Below are 19,299 nucleotides of genomic sequence, written 5' to 3'. Positions count from 1 at the left end.
GTAGGAGTGCTTATGTAGCATCTGAAGATTCTGAATAATATAAACATTGGCTGTAATCCCCAGAAGAAAACATGCAGTGGTTAAGATTCACAAAATCCTTGCTGAAGGCAGATCATGGAAAAGATGCGTAAACATTCACGTGTAAGCAAGTGTGCAGGATAAAAGAGCCCTCTCTAAGAGACAGCAAAGAAAAACACATATTTCATTAATCAATTAAATCCAACTCACAAAAATAAAACATTAACATGACTCATGAGGTAATATTTTATAAACCTCTACAAACAAATATCCCATGGCTGGATCTGATTGCCGACCTTGCTTTGTTATTTCAAGTGCTTTCAGAGCTCCATCTGAGAGAAGCGTGCATATTCACATGAGTAAACACTCATAAACACTCATAGTCAGTGTCACATTGGAAGTAGAAACAGGGGATTTTTTTTCTCCCTGTACCTCCTCCCTCTCTGGCATATTTCCCGGCTCTCCATACTGCTGCCTGCATCTCCTGTGATGAGATGAGAGGAGGCCAGCCAGCAATCTTCCATTAAAACATGGCAGAGATCGGCCATACGGAGCCTCAAGAGCGAAGGAGACAATGTGTGCAGATGGCCCTAGACAAGAACCACAGCTGTACTGCCACAGAACTCTAGTGCCCCATGAGAGAAAGAGACAGCAGCAAGTAAAATAGCACAATAACGTGAAATACAGCTGCAAGCAGCAATTATTGAGGCCAGGCACTATATTGAATTGTACTCAAATGTAAACAAAATTGCAAGCATAAATATTTGAAGTCTTGATCATTAGTTGACGCTGTAAACAAATAGCTTCATTAGCCTTACGGTACCTTCACACGGGGCGTCTGCGTTAACGTTTGATGGAGGGCATTTCTGAAGCTTGGTGCTGACGGAACCGTCATAGTGATAACAGCCAATCACATTAGTTTTCTGGTGTTGCATGAATGGCATTGGCTAGCAATTAATGTGTATTTGTGATGGATGGAGTTGAGCAACATTTGTTTTATAAAGTCAAGTTTGGTCTGGCTATACAACTTAAAAAAAAAAAACAGCTGGTACAATTTCAGTCAAACACAAAACATTTACAGTACCAAGCATTTCAAAACAAATGATGACTTTAGTCCATCTTTTAGTTGGCCGGTCGGTTGTCTGGCTGGTGTTTTACTGCTTTTCCAGCTTCCTTGGCTATTTTCATGGTGAAGGTTTTTAAAGTTTTCATTAAAATGTTCATAAGAGCACTTAAAGCAATACAATTGAATAAAATGGTTACAAGATACCTTCATTTGATATTAAATACTTAAATACTCTAGTATTCATCGTGTAGGGGAGAGCGGGGTCGAAAGTAACGTGGGACGAAAGTAACAAAGCGATTTTCTCCGAGCCTCTTTCTGCATTTGCATTCCCAGCTCTGAGAGCATATTCAGCATGCAATCCTTGATGGAGCTGAGTAACAGTTGTTACTTTTGTCCCGCTACAGTCACAAAAAGTATTTAATTTGTTCCAGTGCAAGCTATATTGTGAATTTCTGTGTCTTGCATCATTTCTTACAAATGTTTATGTCATATTATACCTAAATAATATGTCTTAATGAGGGTCAGAAAGACAGACAGAGGTCTGGTTTTATCCAGATGTTTTTGAGAGGGTGTTTCTGGACATAGAGGAACATCACTCTCTGGGCAGCTGCTACATCACATTTACATTTGGGTTTTAGCCATATCTTAGCCTTTACACCTCCACCTATGAATTTGCAGTGTTTCCAGATGTTTTAATGCACATTTTCAATTCATGCATAAAAACAACTTGATGGAAACATAAATGGGCCTACTGTTACATTATGTTTAGAGTTTTTTTTTTATTATGCTAATGTGATTACATTTTTATATTGTGCATTCTGTAGATTTTTTTTTTTATTATATAAAAATACATTTAAATTTACAATAAAAAAATACAGTCAGGTTTTAAGACATCTGATGAACTTAAACTTAAATTTAAAATGAAAATATGAAAATGTAATTTTTGTGCAAAGATAAAGGACAAAATATGTTTGCAGTTACTTATTAACAAGGTCACAATCAGGTATACTTAAGAAAAATAAGACTAACAGAAAAAAAATATAGCTTATATTGTTGTGTTACTTTTGACCCACCTGTGTGTTACTTTCGTCCCAACCAATGGGGTCGAAAGTAACAATGTGCAACTTATGTTCAAAGTGAAATTATACTGAAGTCTTTCTACATTTCTACAAAATACCACCTGGTATTGTTAGATCACACTTCTGAGTTACTGGCCACAGCAGAAATATCTCTCTGTATACAACATTATCTTTTAAAATTAAGTTTTTCTGCTCTCCCCTATTAGTGATCTGATTCCAGCAATTATTTAATATTTTACCCACAGTAAGGTTAATTTCACGCAATTTGTTGTTCGTACACTGATCCCTTTCATTTTGCCGATTGTTGATGACATAGGATACTATAGTAATTTTAAGTTCTGACGAGTGACATGGAACACTTCTCCTATAGATTGTCTGATATCTAAGTTTTGAGAAAGTTTCATTTCAGCTGCTGATAGCATTGCAAAAAGACGAATGTGATTTTCATGTGCATCTCGTCAGTAAAGACACTCCTGTGATCAGTAGTAAATCTCCAGCAAGTTCTTTGAAATGGAGCAGAATTTACTACACTGAGCCGTAGTTCACTGACAAGCTATACAAAATCGCATTCAAAATCACAGGTGATTCATTGCCGATTATGAACGCGACTTTATGTAGCTTGTCTGTGAACTAGTGCTCGGTGTTTTAAATGCTGCTTCATTTCAAAGCACTTGCTGGAGATTTACTACTTAATCACAGGAGTGTGTTTACTGATGAGAACGAGATGTGCATGAAAATCACATTTGATTTTTTGCACAGCCCTAAATGTCAGTTTGTCGACTTCATGTCAAATTTGTTAGCATCTTACAAGCAAACAATTCTGAATACAAAATATATACTCAATCATTTTTGTCAGACATGGACTTTAGATTACTTGACCCAAATTGGTTGAAGACTGGACAGATTTTGAGAAGAAAAACTATGTTTTTACTAAAATACTTAATAGCCAACAAGTAACATGGCTGTCATGGCTTCTAATGACAAAAGAGTCTCATGAATTATTGGACTCTGCATCACCCTAAGGCATACGAAGAAGGTATGAAGTGAAATGTTGACATAATCAAAAAATTTTCGACCCCTGGGTGCCAGTCCTCAAGAGGGTGCCTTTGCTCTTTTCTAGACCAAAGAAAAACCTGAAATATAACTGACAGTTTGAATGCGAGACCCTAAAGTTGTTCTGAGGACAATTCAGTCCCACCCCAATCAGCATGCCAAATGTCTCAACTTTCCTTCAAACTGTTCCAGGGACCACCACAGAGCCATAGCCAGAGCAATAGTAAGAATACTAATGAACACAATAGGGCCTACGTACCTGCAGCGTTTGACCCCCAAACTAAAATAAGGGAGAATGAAAGAAAGAACTGGAAAGAAATCAGATCAAAAGGCTGAAATAAGAGAGAGAACAGGAGCGAAATGAGTTACAGGAGTGTATGGTTTCAGCACTTGGCTTCAATGCTTGCTGTTTCAGCTGTGCGGGAGTGATGGCCAACCCTTGCTCTCACGCCACTGTAACCCCGTTAGTTCGTCCACTATCCAACACATGCAACACTAGGTTGTGCGATTGTGCCTCCCAGTCATACTAACAGCAACACTGTGTTCAAAGATTTTTACAATTATTTTGCAGTCCATTCATTCATTTACAAAGCGCTCCACAATACAGACCATTAATGCTGATGCAAAAGAAAGGTCCAATATCCTTCAGTGATGACTAAACCCATATTTTTAAATGATCGAGATGTTTACTTTTCCCTTTCGTTCCAAACCTTTATGATGTTATTTCTTTATAATAACACAAAAGAAGATATTTTGAGAAAAATTTGTTTTTTTTTGTCCATATAAAAGGAAGTCAACCAAAACTGTTGGGTTACCAACATTATTCAAAACATCTTTTTTTGTGTTCCACAGAAGAAAGGAAGCCATACAGGTTTTGAATGGCATGAGGGGGAGTAAATGATGACAGAATTTTCATTTTTGGCCGAACTATCCATTTAAGCCTTTTTAACTCAATAAGCCTGAATGTGAAACAGAGCTAATCTCTGTGTTATCATTAATTAGCCAGTTACTGACTGGAAGAACAGAGGAAGAGTTGCCGTTATCTCTGTCTTTATAAGAACATGGGATTGAAATCATTAAGATCTTATTTTATCATCTCCTACATCACGCTGCAGAATCAGGTACAAGGTTGCAGTAAATGACTTTGTGTGTGTTCCCAAGGGAAATATCTGTGTCGGGTATGCACAGGTTACACTAGACGAGACCTGACAAGATGACAGTGAGTTCTCTGCTTTTTTCTGGAAAGAAAAAGCACACAGAGTCAGACAGTGACAGAGAGCTGATGAGTAAAGAAGCTGCTATTTTGAAAAACATATTATATTTTGTCCATATAATGAAAGTCAAGAAGTACATTGGACCTTATTGTCTTTGAATGTATGGACCAAATAAATAAATAAATCACAGATATTTAATAAATATCTTCTTTTGTGTTCTACAGTAGAAAGTCATACAGGTTTGAAAAGACATAAGTGTAAGCAAATAATGACAGAACTTAAATATTCAGATGAACTATTCCTTTAAGGAATGCAATGTATGCAATAAGCAACAACAAAAAAATGTTACTGGTTCTTCATGAGATAAATATTTTGTATTTGAATATCAAAACAGCTTTTAACTTATATAGGTCATGGCTGCTGGTTTTATGCAACTGGATATTTCATCCACTAACACTTACATTCAGCAGAGGAAAAAAAACATAATCTGGATAAACTGACGACTAAACACCACCGTCATACAAGAACCAAAATATCCTCACAGATTCAGACAGAAAGGAAAAGCCATTCACCATATTTAGAGCCAAACTTCCAATGGTTTGCATAGATTAATCCCAAACTAAAAATAAACAGAATTTGATTTTTCAGGTTCTCATTTGTTTTCCTTTTAACTGCACGCCTGGAATGAGGTCACCACACATCATTTTAGCTCGAGGGGAATTTTAAGGAATTCAGTACTACTGATGATGACATATTTTAAGCTAAACCAAATACGCCTGATTCACGAAATGGAAATCAGTGTCGTGGAGACTACGTGAAAATGTCCAAGCATGACAGATGTCTCAGCTGTATTCATTAATCAAGCTTTCGCATGTTAACCAGAGTGAAGGCAGCAATTTCATCATTTACCTAATAATGAATTCGGTGTCTTGCATAATAAAATGATTAAAAGATGTTCACACGAGGACTAATTATTCATGCTCATGTCTTACTACAAAAATGAAAAATGGTTCTTTGCTGTGGTTAAGAATACTGTGAATGCATTTGTGCTGCAATTACCTCTGATGCAGTGAAATGGAAACATAGAATATGATGATGAAATCACATGATATGCACAAAGGCATTAAAGAGACACTTAAAGGTTAAAGCTGGGGACTCTTCAAGCAGCGAGAGCATGAATGGTGCTCTGTCTTTTTAACCCATGTGTTTGTGTGAATGCATGAGTGGTGGTCTTTATGAGGGATACAGCTGCTCTCTCCTCAGTAAGATGACACCAGTACTTTAGCATTGAGGTAACCACACTGTTCTCTAGATCTTGTTTGGACAGCAAAATCTAGTCCAGAAATCTTCTAAATCAGTCTAGGAAATGCATGCAATCTCAAAGAAATGGGAACTTGTATGGGGTCTTGAAACAACTAATAAAATGGAATTTCATAGATAGCACTTTGTAATAACTGTCATTAATAATCATTATTACATTAAATGATGCCTACATCATCATTAATTAACATACATTAAGATAAATGTCATGAAAAAACGTATTTAGTGATGCACTGATATCGAAATTCTGGCAGATGTTTATTTTCATGTCATGGCTGATAACCAATAAATGATAAATTAAAATCAAATAATAAATAAAAAAAATATTTAAAATGTCTACATGAATTTAGGCACCACAATATTAGAATAAAGTACACAAAATGGCTTGGTAGCTAACTTTATACATGTATAAATAATGCATGAATAAATGTAAGAATAAAATATATATATTATATTTATATTTATATTATTGCTGTCAAATGATTAAACGCGATTAAATCACATCCAAAATAAGAGATCTTGTTTATATATGTGTGTGTGTTGTATATATTTATTTTGTATATATAAATACAAACACATACAGTTTACAGTATATATATTTTGAAAATATTTAGATGTATACTTTTGTATTCTTATATTTTATATTATATATAAATATATTTAATATGTAAACATGACATATTTTTCCTAAATATATACACATACATGTATTTGTATTTATATACATAATGAAATACACAGTATACACTAGGGCTTGCACAGACTAATTGACTAGTCAACTTTAATACTCTGCCATGAAGCTTTAAGGTTGACGCTGACTAGACGCTGTTCTTTAGAGGGCACAACAGTATAAGAAATCTCTGATGGACATTCCACATTTACGCTCCATTTCCAAACAGGAAATGACAAATAAATGCAGACTCTGAAAGCGCTCCACAAGACATGTGTGATTATATTACTGGATGCTTGAAACCAAACGGGAGAACAGCTATTAGTACAGGTCAGTTAATCACTATTCTAATATAATGCGCTGCTATGTAACGCGACTTAAAAAAAAAAACAGAGGTCATTCAACCCCTAGTATACACACATGTAAACACAATTGTTTATTTTGTATGAGATTAATCAAAACTAAGTGTTTGACTCCCATCACTGAGACTGGGCAAGTTAATGCGTTACTAACATGTTAATGCAATAATTGATTAACGCCAACAATTACTTTATCGCGCATTAACGCAGTTTTTTATTTTTTATGAAAGACAGACCATGGGTCACAGGAGGGGTGGGATGTTGAGTAGTACTCGCTTGGGATGGATGTCATCACGTGTCTCAACTAGACTTGTGCCGGTATTCTGTAATTATAAATACGGCAAATAATTATATATTACAAATTATTCCGAAATTGAGATGCATTTTAAGGAAACTGGTCAATATGCACAACACCCTGCATGCTGCTTGAAAGACACCTGTGTGCTCTGATGTAAACAAGCATGCATGAGAAGCACATGGAGGAACATGTGAGAGAAACGTTGAATGAAAGCACATTCACTCTCTGACAGTAGATGGCGCTAAACTGCATAGAATGCAGTCCTTACCCTGGAAACCCCATATATAAACCAGCTCCACTACTTTCTTAAACATATTTAAATAATTTTTAATAGCCATTCAGATTTGTATATTTGCTATGATGTTCATCTTACCTATTGGTCTTTATAGTTCTTTTGCACTTTAAATCTGTTCAGAACTTTTAACTTTATATATATTTCTGAATTGCTTTATTTTATTTAAATGTTCAGTTATTTTTTATTAGAAAAAAGTTAAATTTAACCTATTATACTATATTATACTATATTTTGAGCACTTTTTAAAACTAAATTTCAATACCGTGATAATACCGTTTACCGTGATAAAAGCATGAGCAATAAATCGCAACAGGAAAATTTCTCAACCAATGAGAGCACTTGGGGTGGGCCTAAGACTGCAGCAGCACTCACACGGACGCTCCTGATCAAATTATTTAGGCTAAGCATCAACATACACAAACCACTTTATACTGTTATAATTTAACAGAAGTTTCCTATAGCGTTTGAAGACCGCAGAGAATCGCTCTCTCTCAGCCCAGAAGAGTGAATAGTTTTGTTAATTTTGTGGTTCATTATTTTGAGTCGTTTGGGACGTGGGAATAGGGCTGGGTAACAAGTTTGATACTTTTTAGGCACCGACCGAAAAATGTCTCGCTGCTAGGTACCAAATTGATTAGTTACATAAGCTGCGTAGGGCCTCCGAGACACCAGGGGGCCCCCTTGCTCTCAAGTATGATTTAATTTTAGCTTTGTTTTAGAATTTGGCCAGCAGATATTAAAAACACTTATGTAATTTATATTAATGCAGTGCGCTTATCACCCTTTGTATTTAAAAATTTGTGAACATGGACAAAGGTGTTTCATTCATTCATAACACATAATTTACACTGGTGCTTTTTTGTTTTAAAATTAAAATAACCTCGTCACACTGGCATTTCCACAGCGATTCGAGACTGCTTTCCACTTTCTCCGAGAAGCGACAGACCGGAAGTCATTCATTTCCATTGGAGAATGCAGAAACTGCTTGGAGTTCCATTCATACGCAGATGTCTGTTCATACTACACGACCAAAAGCGCGTGTTATGTGACCATTCATTGCAAACTGTAGCATCATGCTGCATAAGGTAATAAATAACATTTATATATTCCGCTTTTTCTCTTACTTTAAGCCACCATAGAGTATTTGTTATAACTGCCGATTGTCGTATAAAATGTGTTTCGGCCATGTAATGTTGCTGAAATTAAATATGTTACTACCTCTGAGTCAGAGCAGCGATCATGGAAGAGAGAACAAAGGCAGACAGCGCTGGAAGCTGCGAATGCTCATCAGTAGATCAGTGGAAAATAAATAGAAATCATGATTCTGACGTCTGAGCAATGTATTTTAAAACAAACACGCACTAGTGTAAATGTAGGCCAACAGATGTGTAAACTGAAGACTATTTGAGCATTATTAAAAATATTTGCACTGATTTATTGTGTTGGTTACATTTTGTTCCTTTGTGCAGTAGAGTTTGTATAAAAAAATTAACAAGCTGAAAAGTTCAACCAAAGATTTTTATTTTTATTTGTTAAAATTGGTGTCGAAAAAAGTATAATTCAGGAACCGGTATCGAAGTCAAAGTATCAGTATCAAAGATTTTTGAAATATACCCAGCCCTACACGGTAACACACAACCCTCTCTCACAATATACTGTTTTACAGATCTATCACGCTTGCGGCTCAGAAATGTTAACGCAATCATACAGCACATATCATAACCGCTCAGGCATGGTTAGCCAAGGATGGCTTAACAAACTGCGCCCGAGCGCAGAAAAGGAGCGATCACACTGCTCAAACGAACCGGGCTTTGGGGGTCAAACAAGAAATTTACAAGAAATATTTTAACTGCTACTATGTAAAAGGATTACTCCTGTAAAAAACAAACAAAACAAAAAAAAAAAACACCTTATTTGTTATATTTGTTACCGGCGGTATATATACACTATAAGTGTTTGCAAATCAAATGTTATTGAACTTTTGTTCATATAGCAGCCCTTTTAAATGAAAAAGTGCCAAATACACTACTTTTGAATGCATTATTGAATTTTATGCATAATGCGATTAATTTAATTTAAATGTTTAATAGTTGCCCAACCCTAATATATATATATATATATATATATATATATATATATATATATATATATATGTATATATGTATATATGTATATATGTATGTGTGTGTGTGTGTGTGTGTGTGTGTGTGTGTACACTCACATACACTTTTTAAGCACAAAGTAATAAAACATTTTACATTTAAACATTTAGGCTCTATTAATAATTGATACATCACATCAGATCTTTACCAAGTCTGGGATACCAATGCACAATATGAAAACAAAGCATGCCTGCTAGTGCTAACATTTCAAAAGCTCATTTTAAAAACATGCAACTCTGATTGCTTGTCAAAACCCCTAAACCCTTGCCAATCTCATCTCATCTTCAGGAGAAAAGGGTTGCCCTCATCTTCACGGGTCTCTTTTCACACTGCTCATTACCTTAATTGATGTTTAACCCCTAGATCAGCTGATGACGGCTCAATTAAGAGCTTGCTGGAGGAGAGATTAACACAGGGAAGGAGGGCTGTGCTCTCTCGGAGGAGCTTCAGCCCTTCAGCTTGCTCTGCTACATCAACCGCACAGCCAGTGAGGACACTGAGGCCATTTTGAATTGGAAAGGGCATGGAAGGCCCCCCCTCCTCCCCATAAAACTTAATTTAATGAGCAGCGCTATGACCTTAAAGTGGATTTATTTCCAATCAGATGTTGGCCAATATCAAATGCCACTGATCAAGGACAAAACTGTAATAACTGTGTCTTCTTTCCTCATTTACACTCCCTCATGTCATTCAAAACATGTATGATGAAGATATTTTGATATCTCTGTGTTTTGTTTTCCCCCCACGGTCAATGTTTTGGACCCCAATGACTATCATTAGATGGACAAATCCAGTTGAATCATTCTCCAAAATATATTTTTTTTGTGTGTTGCACAAAAGAAAAAGTCATAAAGGTTTGGAACAACATTAGTTGGAGTAAATACAGAAATGTATTGCAAACTACTTTAAACTCACCAGTATTTAAAAAAAAAAAAAACCACACAAACAACAACAACAACAAAAACTGCGTATCACAGCTGGATGTCTGGGTAAAGTCCACAGCAAGCATTTGTGTCAAATGCTTTCAGGGAGACACTAAAGGCCAGAGACATTGTTCGAGTCGAAAATGGATTAAAACATGTGACCAGAGGATATTTCAGAAATTACACAATGAGAACCAAGTGAAGACCTGCCTTACAGGCAGCAGAGGACCTTTGACACGTGCGAGAGCACATGTAATAAAATCCACACATCAAATACAAGACAGAAAGATAGACATCTAATAAAAACAGTGGCAGCACAGTCATAAATTTGTTTATGTGGAAAACCAAGACTGAACCGTCATTATTTTGACTTCACGGTGATGAAAACATCACTATAGATGATCAGGATGAAGACATAACACTACTTTTGTTCTGTCATGTTTTGCATCATCCTGCTCTGCTTAAATGGGTTTCATGTTCCATCACAACAAAAACATTTTCTGAACTGCATCCGCTTAATCATTTCCATGCATCAAACTTCCCATTAGCAAGCAGCGCTTTTTCTTGAGAACAACATGATTGTTTGCAGGATGCTTGTTATTTTTTGAAAACTTTTTTTCAAGCATTTCAAAACAGCAGTGGTAGCTTTGTAATGTGTGAAAGAATCTCTTCTCTCTGACTGTTATTGGTACCCCAGGTGGGAGGACATAACAGCATTGAGACTCTGGAGGTAGAGCTGACACCCTGCTGGGAATCACGACAGCACAGTACCTGTCTGCATGACCTAGACATTCTGCTCATTATGAGAATCAGCCTGTAATAACAGCCGGGATTCTGAAGCCACCAATTAAAAGCTTTGTACACACGCACACACACACACATTACACTACAGCAAAGCATCAGGACAGACGCACTTCACACTTACAACTCAGCCTGTTGAAACTTCAAACTAACGTATTTTTATGAGAGACTGAAGTCACACTTTTACAGCTTGTTAAAGTGAATTTTTTTCTCTGAATGCCATGACAGGGGTTTTCAAACTGGGCTCCGGGGACCTCCAGGAGGCTGACAGAAAAAATTCAGTGACCAAAAAAAAAAAAAAAAAAAAAAATAATATTTTTAATGTACCAAGATTAACATTATTTCATGATATTACTAATGAGCATTTCATTAAGGATCCCTAATAATAACCTAATAATTATATAAACTGTAAGAAAATATAGTTATAATAATAATAATACAGAAACATTTCTTTCGGCTTAACTACAACACTAAACTTATTACAATAATAAAAAGCAATTATTTTGTCCGACAAATTATTTAAATTAAGAACAGGGTTTCTTTGCTTTGGGAGACTTCATATTTAGGTGTCCTTGGCATCAGAAGTTTCACTTTAGAGCCACCAAACGTTCACAAAGAAAGTTTTTAAAAGTACGAATACAGCAAAAACACATGTTGTTATTGCGTAACAGAAAGAGAGAGGGTGGTGTCGCAGAACTGCGTAGGTTAAACCAAACTTTTGTTTGGAGTCCGCTAGCAGGATCAACCAAACTTGATACGGAAAAAAAAATCAGTCTACTCCACACAAACACCCCTAAAGATACCTAGAATCAGTTGTTAACACATAATATGTTATACCTCATAACACATTACATTCTGTAGCGCACTACACAGTGAGCCGAGATGTGTGCGACTGAATCAAAATCATGTTGACATTTCAGACAGCGACTAAATCTGACAGCCCCTTTAAGAAGCACCACAGTAATGAACGCCGTTCTTATCGGCCCCGCAGGTCACGATTTATAACAATACACAAACTTTGATATAAATAATTAGTTAAAAAGTACTGTAACTGTGATGGGTTGTATCGTATGCCCTTGTCACCAATTGGTCATTAAAAGCTTAAGTCTGAACCTCCGTGTCTCACTAGCTTCGATTTCAGTCGCGACTCTTCCCCCTTTGATGCAATAAAAACGCGCATATACAACAAATAACCAGAGTATGTTCGCGCACTAACGCGAAAGAACCTTAATTTAGATAATTTAAAAAATAAATAAATCAGAGATGTGACGGCAATAATTCGCCACTGTTAGAGCTTCAGCTACACTGGACGAACGACTTACCCGGAGCAGCTACAAGATCCACATCTGTGCGATAAACACCGGGTTTCTCACGGCCGATAGGTGAAAGAAGTGTAATATATATCAAACCAGGCAAGGATATAAAAAACACTGAGCAGATGTCAATAATTATCTGTGGAATCCTTAACTCCTGTTCAGGGTTTTTATTTAGCCCATACAGTCAAAAACCTCCATGTACAAAGTGTCCTATCCACCATGACTCGCAATGCATTATGATTGACAGATAATGTGGCCAATCAGAGACGAGCTTCGCGTGATTCGTCCAATCGGATTAAAGTATGGTCGCTTCAGAGTGGAAGCAGAAATGTGGGCGGGGCAAATGTGCAGTAGGAAGACACGCTGACGCGGTTTATGTATTCATCCGCCTCCCCATCTCAATGAAAAATCCTGTAAAATTCCTCTCCGTGTTTACATTTGAGAACCGGGATGTAATAATTGCACATTTTTGTATTATATATTTGAAATATTTTTAATGTGTAAATATCTTGGAAAATAACTTTCAAGCATGGTGTTGTATTGTAGCCTATAATATTGGTGCGCTATATTAAAAACGTTTTATTATTAATCATATCAGACGTGCACGGTTCAGAAGGTTACGTCAGCAAGTAATTTTTTTCAAAGCAATCAATCACAAGTAGTCAATCAATCAATCACGAGTAGAATTGCATTCATGGATTTTATTGGCTATTCTTTTAACCACGAGGAAACATTAAGTATAGAGAACAGCCTGTTTTTATACACAGATATAAAATATAGTATTTGAACCAGACTGTTTTAGTGTTTCCGGAAAAGAGACATTTCGCTCAATCCCATTAAAGCATAGAAAGCCCTATTTTTCGTGGAGGAATATAGTGTTTACAGAGGGAATGGTGGCGATGCAGACAGAGAAAAATGAAAATGTCAGAGTGCAGCAAGTAAGTTAGAATGAAGCTGAAACGGATACAGTTTCACCGATCAATCTGGAAATCAGCGCCACGTGTTTTGAAATAAAACGAGGACAAAAAAAAAAACAAAAAAAAACAAGGCCGAATACTTATTTAAAAGATTGAGTAATGAGCATGCACTTGCGACATATACTCGGATCAGAGCTACGTGCGTCACTGCGATGGAGGAAGACTTAAAGTCACAGGACTCAAAAGCAAAACTTCTCAAGTCTGCCTTTTATTTGAGATGCAATCCATGCAAACAAATTACTCTTGAGGAAATTATCACATAAATTGTCATTATTTAATTTTACATTTATTTTAGTTTAGTGTAGTTTTTGAATTTAGTCAAAAACAGCTATTTCATATGTAATAAGTCTCGTATGAGTCTCCAATAAAGGAAAAACTGTGTGCTGCTCTTAAGTAAATTATGAAGAAAGACCCATCCATTTACTTAAATGAAGCAACAGTAATGTAGTCCATTGCATATAGGCCTACCTGTGGAGAAGAGAGATTACTCTGTTTTATTCCTTATGTAAGGAGCTTATGCACTGGGGTTTTGTGGAAGAGCATTTACACAAACAGATGGACACCCTGTTGCCCTCTCTCAGATCACTCGCTTCCTACACTCAGCCTGCACACTCGACATAATGCCATTCAGCCACCAAACCTTCACTACAGACAAAAACAATCATGAAAGTGGGGCTTCAATGACAGAGATGGCTCAGACAAGCCCTCTGATCTGGGAGCAGTTATTGACCGACCATGGTGGGCAGTTATGAGAGAGGGGGAAAAAAAGTTTGATTACATCTTTGGAGTGCATAACAAAACATCATCATGCTGTGCTTTGTTATTCAGGGCCAGTATTGACTGTATAGAGGGGATAAACTTTAAATGAGTTTAATCTCTTTGGCACAATTGCTTAATATTAGTCACAGGGCTGCGGTACCTGTATGCTTGAACACGTGTTTCAAACCAGCTGCTTTCAGAGCTGAGAAGAGCTGGAAATGACACTTTACAGATGGATTCTCTTCTCATTTCCTTCTCTTTTTCCCCCCTCTCTCACTCTTTCTTTGACGCACAGATGCATGTGCAGATGCACACTTGCTTCTTTCTCTCCATGCATCGCTCTCTATCTGCCTCATTTGCTCCTTTTCTCTTTTCCTTTATTTCTGAATGTATTAATTCAGATGAAAGGTGTGTGGGTGAAAATTTTCCTCTCTGCAGTGACCCGCTGATCTGCTGCACTTGGCTTCCGTAGCATCCTGTCTGCTGCCTAGCAACTCTCTGTAACTATGGCAACAAAGCCAACAAACCCTCCCGCCTCTATCAAACGTACCCCACAATGAGCTGCTGGAAGTATGGCAATCAGGAACAGGCAAGAAATCAGTAAGTGGAAAAGCTTAGAAAAAGGAGACTCAAATTATTATTAAAAACGAATCGTTTTGAAGTGTCTACATGTCTTTCATGGTCAAATCAGCACTGGAGAGAAATGCAGCATCATGGGTGACAAGGCTGTGTTATGTAATGCAATTCATCTACCATATATTGTAAATAAATCAGTATTTACCCCATATATGGTTTCTGTTTAGCTATGATTTGAAAGCTATCATGTTGACAGCATGCTTATTAATGCATTGTTTGTTTGTTTTTTTGTTACTTTTTTTATTGAACATAATAAACTATACTAATTAATGCATTGTATTAATATGATTATCAAGACACTCTGTTGCTTTAGACCTCACATAAAGTTAACATTGTCAGCACACAGTGGGTTAAATACAACCCAGTGCTGGTTAAAATATAGACAAACCTCCCCCAAAAATATGGGTTTGTCCATATTTTACCCAGTAGGCTACTGGGTTTTATTCAACCCAGCATTTTTATGTACAATATAGATAGTTATTTTTTAATATATATATAGCAAACGAAAAGTAAGTTTCTTGGTATTCTGTGAGGTAGTGGAGAAGCTTGCACTGTATTCAAAGTTTAACCTGCGAATTCGATGCTGCGCGTGTGGTTTGTGGATGGTGACATTGCGCCCTCTAGTGGCCACACTGTGGCCAGAGCAGTGAAAGAGCAAGGGAGGATTTTCCAAACGCATAGTAAGCTTAAGTAGGTCGAATACTATCGTACGTATCATCATAATACAATATGTTTCCCAATAATAATAATGGAAAATTCTAAAATAAATATTACTTGAAAATAGTCAAAGAACAACTATTGTTCTAGATCTAGAATTACGTCATCGCAAGGACTAATGCAGTCATCTGCAGGGCAACCCCAAAAATGACCCAACCCCACTTTGTGATACTGCATTCACCGTGCAATGTGATAGTTACAGAATTTACTATTATTTGTATATGATAATATAATAATATTAAGTAAATCATTAAATAAGAAATGTTTTATTTATGAAGTGTGAGTGAGTGAAGTGACATTCAGCCAAGTATGTGGTGACCCATACTCAGAATTTGTGCTCTGCATTTAACCCATCCGAAATGCATACACACAGAGCAGTGAACACACACACACACACACACACACACACTGTGAGCACACAGCCGGAGCAGTGGGCAGCCATTTATGCTGCGCTGCGGCACCCTGGGAGCAGTTGGGGGTTCGATGCCTTGCTCAAGGGCACCTAAGTCGTGGTATTGAAGGTGGAGAGAGAGCTGTTCATGCACTCCCCCCACCCACAATCCCGTCCTGCCAGAGACTAGAACCCACAACCCTTCGATTGGGAGTCCAACCCTCTAACCATTAGGCCATGACTTCCCCACGTGGAAGGGATCATATGATTGGCTTTGCAATTGTCAATAATTGGCAATTACCTTTGGGGAAGTCCTGGCCTAGTGGTTAGAGAGTTTGACTCCTAACCCTAGGGTTGTGGTTTTCGAGTCTCGGGCCGGCAATACCATGAATGAGGTGCCCTTGAGCAAGGCACCGAACCCCGAACTGATCCCCATGGGTGCTGCAGCATAAATGCCTTCCAACTGCTCCGGGTGTGTGTTCACGGTTTGTGTGTTCACTGCTGTGTGTGTGCACTTTGGATGGGTTAAGTGCAGAGCACGATTTCTGAGTATGGGTCACCATACTTGGCTGTATGTCACGTCACTTTCAAACTGATAAAATATAAATTAAGGCCGAGTAAAGAGGGTCTAAACAGTATATTGCCCTTGTTTTCTCTTTGTATTAACACTCCATTCAAAATACAAAGAACATAAAAGAAAAAGGTAGGGGAATATATATATATATATATATATATATATATATATATATATATATATATATATATATATATATATATATATATATATATATATGTATGTATTTAGATACAAACAGATAGCCAACACATATGACATCTCAATTAGAAAAAAAGAAAATGTTTTTTTTTATTATTATTATTTATGAGTTAGAGGTATTTTACAGGACAGGAAATTTCAGGAAGATAGATTTTAAATCAATCTTTATTTTCTGACAGTAACTAAGCTTTTTTTTTGTGCGTGTGTGTGATTTAAAAAAAATGTAATGAAAAACAGAGTTACTCTCTTTGTTTTCATTGCATTTTTCATTGCATTCAAAAAATAACTTGGTTACTGTCAGAAAAAAAAGTATGATAGATAGATAGATAGATAGATAGATAGATAGAATATAACCTTGAAATTACCATTTAAGATACTGAAAAATACTTGTTAATTACCAATGGGAAGATTTGAAAAGTCACAGCGTCACTAGAAAATGAGCAGTTTTTTAAAAAGCGCATGAACCCTAAATGACCACCAGATGGCATTCAAGGCTTAATAATTATGCTTTGGAAAGCGAGCTACAGGCCCCAAATTTGCAGATATTGAGCTTCTCATTATTTATCAAAAGCCACCAATATAGATTCATGATACTGATTCGTCTACCACATCAACCTGCATTTGTCATGGATATGTCACAGTAAAAGATATAGGCTACAGATAAATACCACCGCGTTTGTTTAAACATACTGTTTGGTAGTCAATCTCTCTCTAAAAATGATCTACCTAGAGGAGAAGTGTCAGTAGCCTATGTTTTCTTAATTTAATTTTAATGTAATAATATAATCACCATGAATGTGATATTCACTTGTCATGTAGGGAAGTGAAAACTTTATAACTATTAGTCTATTAAGTCATAGTGATGGGGTGGAGGACCAGGGAAGTAATCTGCTGGTCTCTGTGAATAAAAGAAGAAATATCTCAAAGCTGTTTGACTAATCTCTGCTTCTCTTGCTCGGTTATTGTGTTGGGCCCAGGCCAGCAGCGGCATGGGAAGGCGGGTTTGTTGCCCCCTCCTACTGAAATTTAGCGTGTGAACAGTCAGCTTGTTCCTGGGCCAACAGAGTCCCTTCTTTCTTCTTTAAGAGGACCGCCTGCGCCCGGAATCTAGGACCCTCTCTCAGTCTTAATTTATGCGCATATTAATTATGATGCATTGTAATTTCCACCGTGGGATAGAGCATGCAAATGAGCAGTTTATGTTTATGTAGGCTACAATCTCCCTCAGGAGGGTGAAATTTAAACCGGGAGCCAGGCCTGTTCTCATGAAGCCTACCTAACATCTCATTTCAAATTGACAAGAGCTTAATTTTGGAAATGGTTTGCAAACAGCTCACACGTTTCCTGTGGGCCCTTAGGTTTTTATTTATTCATTTATTTTTTAATGTTTTTTTTTTAAAGAATGATTTATTTGTGCCTTCCAGCTTCTTTCTTTATTCATTCAAAATTCTAAGACATTAGATTTATTTTAAGGTTACTTCATTTTATACCTGTCACTTAGAGTCATTTTGCCCAAACACAGTGAAGCACAGTTTGTCACAGTTTGTCTGTAGTGAAGGTTTCACACAAACACTTTGGAACAGAATATTATCTATTCATATGTTAATTTACTTAGTTTTTTAGATTTCTTCTTCAGAAACTTTATATAGACTAATTGGGCTAATTATAATATACAAAGTAAAATTATTCATTTTACTATTACTAATATTTGAATTCATAATTCTAAAACGTGTCGTTACTGTGGTATCTTTACATGAACAAATATCATTTTTAAGAGATCGTTCGTTAATATACATTTAATCAGAACATCTCGGTCCCTATTTCCACCCATATTTTATTAGCCTATAAATAGAAGTTCAACTGTATTAAAGGGCATAAATTGGTACAGTGCTTTAAAATGGGGTCCTCTGCAGGAAGACAGCTGGACCAGGTTTGAGTCTATTAACGAGTTCAGCATAAAACCAGATGCAGCAGGAGCTGTCGATGCCACAAGTGCTGAACAACAGCTAAATATAGCTTCTTTTTTGTCTCGAGGATCTCGCGAGAACATTTTGAGAAAATACTAAAATATATATTTTTTTATGTCAAATAACATTACTGGAAATAAGTTTTGGCTTCAAGAACGCTCTTGCCAATAACAAAATCAGATAGATTATGTATACTAAAATTCACAATGTGTAATAACATTGTGTATTTTATTTTTTTAAGTTAATTTTAAGATTATTTAGGTTAGAACTCAAGTTAAGTTCAACTTCTGTTTAACGCAATGGCCATGTTACGCTTTTAATCGTAACTATTTTGCTAGTCCTCATAACTTATAAAGAAGGCTACAATGAAGACTGTTTACTATGGTAAACTGTGCCGTACAGGGAGGTGTATACTTAATCTCAGATAGCCTCCATCAGGATGATAGAGTTTGGCCGCATCTAAGAAGCCTGTAAAAGTAGTTGTCATGCTGCGACACACTTCT

General features: G+C 36.5%; 1 protein-coding gene across 1 annotated transcript in view; it reads right to left on the bottom strand.

Annotated features, from left to right (window-relative positions):
• mef2d (myocyte enhancer factor 2d) overlaps nt 1-12,795 on the bottom strand; it is a 48,442-nt gene extending 35,647 nt beyond the window's left edge. Inside the window, exon 1 of the mRNA XM_026284041.1 lies at nt 12,581-12,795. The gene's annotated coding sequence lies outside the window, so the exon portion shown is untranslated. The remainder of the gene's footprint in view (nt 1-12,580) is intronic.
• Between the last annotated feature and the right edge of the window lie 6,504 nt (nt 12,796-19,299).

The sequence above is a fragment of the Carassius auratus genome, chromosome 16 (genome assembly GCF_003368295.1).
Source record: "Carassius auratus strain Wakin chromosome 16, ASM336829v1, whole genome shotgun sequence".
NCBI lineage: Eukaryota > Metazoa > Chordata > Actinopteri > Cypriniformes > Cyprinidae > Carassius > Carassius auratus.
This window is presented reverse-complemented; position numbering and strand designations above follow the sequence as displayed.